The sequence below is a fragment of the Protopterus annectens genome, chromosome 7.part0 (assembly GCF_019279795.1).
Source record: "Protopterus annectens isolate FY-2018-M chromosome 7.part0, PAN1.0, whole genome shotgun sequence".
NCBI classification, from domain to species: Eukaryota; Metazoa; Chordata; order Ceratodontiformes; family Protopteridae; genus Protopterus; species Protopterus annectens.
This window is the reverse complement of record NC_056739.1, coordinates 1,764,218,286-1,764,224,774: the sequence shown is the minus strand read 5'-3', so window position 1 is coordinate 1,764,224,774 and position 6,489 is coordinate 1,764,218,286.

Below are 6,489 nucleotides of genomic sequence, written 5' to 3'. Positions count from 1 at the left end.
CTGCTGCTTACACACTTTACCATGACACAGAACCTTAGGGGCAGGACTCCTCCACAGTGGCTATCCTCAGCATGGAAGTGTACTGTATATGCACATAGTTTGTACTGCATAGGTTAATGAGACTTCAGTCCCTCAGTGTCTATAATTCACCATATTTTAAGGCAATTGTTCTGTGTGTCTGCAGAGACATCTCCTGTCAACATAGCTCCATACACTTTTGTCTGTATCATTTATTTATTTATTGCATTTGTTGACCGGGAAAGTCCACTGGGCCTATGAAGAGCCCATTTTCAGTGGAGGCCCAGGGAGAAAAGCTCCACAATATTACAAAGCACCAAAATATTATGTACAAGGGACAATAAAATACAAATGAAACAATGTTAATACATAGAACATTTTTACAAAACAAGTGTAAAAAGCATATGTGTAACAGAGATAATGCACATTAACTATAAGCACGTTAACTACAAACAAAGGTCTTAGTCTGTTAGAGAAAAAAGGAAGTACATTGATGAATGTAAAGTGGGAGGTTGATATCATATGGAAGAAAGTAATAGTAGAAGAGGTACAGTGTGATGATGTGATGGTAGATATGGCAAAGTAAATAGATGTTAGTTGTGAGTAGGAAAGAAGGATGCAGAAATGTATGGGTTATGTGCAAGAGTATAGGCATATAGTAGCATGGGGCTTGAAACAAAGGGGTATTAATATACAAGTGCAAAGCAAGAGGAAAAAGAATGAGTTAGAAGTATGAAGTAGGTGGGAGAAAGAAACAGGAAGGTAATAGACAGGAGTTGGAGAGAATATTAAAGAAGGTTGAAAGTGATAGGGACGTACAGTGGGATTTCAGGTGTTTTGGTGGGGTACATGAGCATATCCAGTGAGAGAGGACATGTACTTTTAAGGGCTTTTTGAAGAAGACAGGATTGCTGATAATTCTGAGAGAGAGAGGAAGAGCATTCCATATCTTGGAGATGGCATAGGAATATAGCATTTTGCCAGCTGAGAGTTTGGGTTTCTCTATAGACAGCAACATTTTGCTTCCTGACTTGAGGGGGCGAGTGGGATGGTATGTGGTCAGTATGGATGACAGGGAAGGGCAGCTTTCTGGTTGGAAGATTAACTTGTGGGCTGTGGTTAGTTGTAGGTAAGTAAGGTGGTGGGGAGATTCTAGCCAATTGAGTTGATGCAGGTAAAGAGCAGTGGTGTGTAGAGTATTTTGAGTTTGTAGCAAATTTGGCGATTTTATTGTAGTAGGAGTCAAGCTTACATTTTAGGGAGGATTGTATGTTGGTGAAGATGGGGGCACCGTACAGCAGAGTAGGGAGAAGAAATGAAGAGGTTAGGGCCTTTTTGGTGGAGAGGCTGAGGAAGTAGTTGTGCCTGTATAGGGCACCAAGCTTTTGATGTGTCTTCTTGATGTTACTGTGGATATGAAGGTCAAAAGTTAAATTGTCATTGATAATGACTCCTAGCAATTTTGTACTAGGGACAACTTCTAAGACAGTATTGTTTTGGGAAGTGACAGTAAATAGAGATTTATTGATTCAGCTAGTTTTTGAAGGGGTAAATAATAGGAGTTTAGTTTTATTGGGGTTAAGGACTAGGGGATTCTTGGACATACAGACCTCAGTAGAGTTGAATGCTTCTTGGGTCAGATGCTGTAATTTGGTGAGAGATTTTGAGGAGCAGATTATTGTTGAGTCATCAGCATATTGGATGATCGAACTGTGTTAGAGTTTGATGGAAGTCATTGATGAATATGCTGAAAAGGAGGGGACCCAGTATAGAACCCTGGGGAACACCTGTATTTGTAGGGATGAAAGGGGAGGAGGAGTGTTACCATTTGGTGGATTGCTGCCTGTTATTGAGGTAGTTGGTAAACCATTGAAGGGTGGGGGGATAATCCTAGATTAAAGAGTTTGGTAATTAGTAGAGAATGTGAAATGGTGTTGAATGCCTTAGAAAGATCGAGAGAGAGAGCTGAGACTAAGGAGCCAGCATCATGAGCTTTATTAACTGTATGTATAAAGGCAATAAGGGCAGTGTTGGTGCTATGGCTGGGCCTGAATCCATGTCGAGTAGGAGAAAGTAACTGGTGTTTTACTAAGTGATTTAGGAGCTGAGTGTGGATACATTTCTCAAGTATTTTAGAGATGGGGGAGAGAATGACTATAGGATGGAAGTTTGTAATGTCTGAGTTATTGCTGCCTTTATGCAGGAGGATGACAAATGCTTTCTTCCAGATGTCTGGAATGCAGAATTCTTGATTTGACCTATTGAGGAGGATGCTGACAGAGTAGGCAATGGAAGGTGCTGCTAGGTTTAGGTATTCTGAAGGTAAGTTATCAGGGGCATTTGTGCAAGGTTTGAGTTTCAGGAGATGTTTGTGGATGATGGATGTAGGAACGGGTGATAGAGAGAAGTAGGGTAGGAGGGTTGAAGGATTGTGTGATGGTGGTGGTTCTGCAGTGTCTGGGTTGATGGGTTGGAAGGTGGTTGTAAATTTGGTGATGGTGTCAATAAAATATGTATTGAAGAGTATAGCTAGCTTAGAGGGGGGTTTATCTGGGTTTGGGCATGGAGTGTTAGTGCCTGGGTGGAGAAGGGAATTAATGGTTCCCCAGAATTTGTTGGGATTTTGTTTATTCTGGTCTTGCATAGATAGGAAGTATTGTTTTTTGTTTTTGGCAACTAAACATTTAGTTTGATTTCGAGGGTGTTTATAATGATTTAGGGTGGAGGGTGCTTTGTCTTTTTGCCAGGTTTTCCAAGCACTGTCCTTAGTGGACATGAGTTGCTTAGTGGCTTTTGACAGCCAGCAGGCATGTTTAGATTTGACTCTCTTTAGTCTGAGGGGGGCAAGACTGTTTAGGGTTTGTAGAAATGGAGAATTGAAGAATTCTACAGCTTCATTGAGTGGAAGAGATTTTATTGGGCTCCAGTTTGTTTTCTGCAGTATGTCAATGAGGTTATCATGGGAGAAATTAGACAAAACTCTGGAATATCTATATTGGTGAAGGCTGGGTGTAGAGGTGGGCTTCCGTGTAATGAATGCTTGACAGTGGTCACTGATACTGTCTGGGAGAGTGCCTGAGGAAGAGATATTGTCGGGTTCAGAAACCAGGACCCAGTCCAAGGCTGACCCTTTGTTATTGTTTTTGTGTGGTCTGGAAATATCAGATATAAGTTGGGAGTAAGTATAGAGGTTGATATTTGTAGGGAATTTTTTATCGGTGACGTCTAGCCAATTGATATTGACATCACCTAGAAGGATAGTTTTGTTTTATATGTTAAGTGTTGTCCAGGCTAGAATGTCTTCTAGAATAGGGCAGTTGTTACCTGGGGGAATGTATATAACTATAATGCAAAGGCTTTTGCTGTTATTAAGTTTGATGAAAGTAACTAATAACTCAGCAGAGGGGAAAGGAGGAATGGGCCTAGAGTAAGGAATGACTGTATAGGTGATTGTTTATAGTAAAGCAACGCCACCACCTTTTTTGTGGAGTCTATCTGATCTGAGGCAGGAGAAGTTTGGGGGAAGAATTTCAGAATCTGTGATATCTGGCTTTAGCCAATTTTCAGTGAGGGTCGGAGAAGTCAGGTTTGTGTTGGCTTAGCCATGCATGCAGGTGGGGAATCTCATTCTTAATGCTTTGGAGATTAACAGTGGTAAAGTTTAAACATTTTGTGTAGCTGGGACAGTTATGAGAAGGGGGAGTGGGGCCTGGATTTGGGTGTATATCACCACAGAGGGTTAATTTACAGAGAATAGGGAAGTAGCTAGGGAGGGTCTTTTTTTGTGTAGTTGATATGTTTGTGATCTTGGTGAGAAAAAGTCCTGTGTTTTGTGGGGAGCAGAATAAATTTCTTTTGTAGTATAGGATTAGTTGGATATAAGCTAGAGCAGATAATTGTGTAGGTAGGTGTGGTGTGACAGTGAGCTGATATAGTGGGAAGATAGGTTGTATGATATGAAGTTAGTGAAAGCAGGAGACAAAAGTGGAGAGTGAATGTGAGAAGAAAGATGATGAACAGAAGAGACATAGTTGAGTTTATTTATCTATATGAGGCTAAGGTGTAAGTTTTTGAGAGTGGGTAAGAGGTAGTGGATAGGTAGGGTACAGGAGTCTATGGCAGTTTGGGATGCATAATTGTATGGAGGAGTAAATAATATACTGAAAGATTGGTAAGGATTGGTCAATTAAGAAGTGAGGTGGGGTAAAGGGATGGAAATGGGTTGGGAATAGAGGAGTGTATGCAAGTGGAGAATTGGTAGTGGAGGGAGTATTTGATAAAGTAATGTAATTGGAGGTAGGGAGTGTGTGGTGTTGTGAGAGGTGGTATTTAGGCGGGTGTGGGATATGGTAGACTGGAAAGTGTGGGTGGTATTGTGAGGTGGTGGTGTGTGATTGGTGGTGGGTGTGGCAGGGTTAGGTATAAATGTAATTTATATGGGGGTGGGAATGGGGGTAGGGTAAGCGAGCAAATGGAGCGGGTCCAGCCCCCACTGGAAGAGGCACCAAAAACAATCAGTTTTACCTTTTTAACCCTTTTCATTTTAACTTTTTAACCCTTTTACCAAAAATACTGCAGTCTTTTGCTGCCATCTAGTGGTATAAATGGTGAAACACAGGGGTTGGGTAACAGCTACAGGAGATATTCTATTGGAAAGAAGAATGGAACAAACTAAAGGGAAGGAGGCATCTTCAGGTCAATCAAGCCGCTAGTGTGCTAGCCCTGGAAGTCACCCAGAACATTTAGAAAGCAGAACCAAAACAGCTGGTAGCTGAATGCAGACACCTACACTATAGGTTACAGGGTGACACATCTCTGTAGATAGTTGGGGGATGTCAGGAATGTCTGCAGTCCAAATTGAGAAGTAAATGCTGGCACAATGGGGGTAGCCCAAGTGGTAGTACTGGTGTTTCAAGCTGTAAAACAAACAAAAAGTTGCTAAGATAAGTTAGTAAGAAGGGGAATAAGTATTACAAACCACAGATGGATAGATTCAAATGAAAGGCAAGAGGAAATTAGAGATTACTTGACTGGATAGATAGGATGATAGGAAAGATAGCGAGAGGACAGTGAGATAGAATGTGAGATGAAATACACTTACATTCAAGGGGGAGAAACAAGAGGGAGGCAGTAGACTTGTTCCTGAAGCACTGGTTCAGATTGAATACATTAATACAAGCAAAAGGCTTAGTCTGTAATCCTGGCTCAGGCAGTATTTTGCATACAAACAAGCAAACATTTTCTGCAATATAGTTAAGTCACTGTCACCAGTTTAACAGTTAATATAAAAATAGTTCAGTGAGTGAAATATAAGATGTTCTCTCTATTTCAAAGCATAGTTCATGTCTTCCATAAACAGATAAAAAGCCTGCTTTTAGTCAATGTAACACGTGTTGCTGATACAGCATTTTAACTGTGTGCAACGAGTAACAATCCTTAATCTACTTTAACTGCAGTTGGAGAATGGCCTCAGAGTAGTTACTACATAATCAGTACAATTAAAGATAAAAGACAATGGCGTCCTCTGACTTAGTCTAGGGCAGATAGAGTTTTCATTGTGTGCAGCAAGTAAAACATAGTTACTCTATTTTATTTCCAGTCGAATATTGCCCGTACAGTACTCACTACATAATCATTACAATAGTAGTAAAAAGACAACATTGTCCCCTAAATGAGTCTGGTACTGCTACAGAGTTTAAACTGTGTGTATGTGTAAAAGCTGTTTCTCTACTGTAACTGCGGTTGGAGAAAGCCCACACAGTAATTACTAGATAAGCGGTACAAATCAGGTACAAACAGGCAACAACATCCCCTACTTTAGGCAGAATGCTGATATAGAGTTTTAATTGTGTACAAAGAGCGACAGCTGTTTCTCTATTTTAACTGCAGTTAGAGAATGCCCACACAGTAATAACTACATTATCAGTACAACTGCGGTAATAAAGGCAACAATGTCCCCTAAATAAGTCACTCCTTAGCGGCAATAAAGATTATCAGCAGGCAATCTGGTAATGTGTTCCACTGTATAAGAGCGGTGTTAATTCACAGATGTTTTTGAAGCAGAAATAGACATATTACAGAAATACAAACATTGCAGTAGCACATTCAGTAATTATGAGTCGAGATAAGACTTATTAGCAGCTAGAATGTTATAATTCTCTTGGATTGTACTGGGGTACCTTAATGCCCATAGTATAATTGTGGCCTCTGTCTTCCAATTACTGTACACTCCTGCACTGTTGTATATAGACAGCATACTGGTTTTCACTGATAGCTTACTGTTCCCTGAGATCAATGGCCTACAACTGTGGTCTACTCTTTCCATAGGTACATTAATGTCCTCCACAGGTGGTGGAAGTTAGAGGGTAGATAACTTCAGCTGAGCTGAGAAACACATCTTGCTTTGGGTACTCAAGATCCACAGGTGGTGCCTTTTGAGGAGCGGGAGTGCTCAGCAGAAAGCAGAATCAC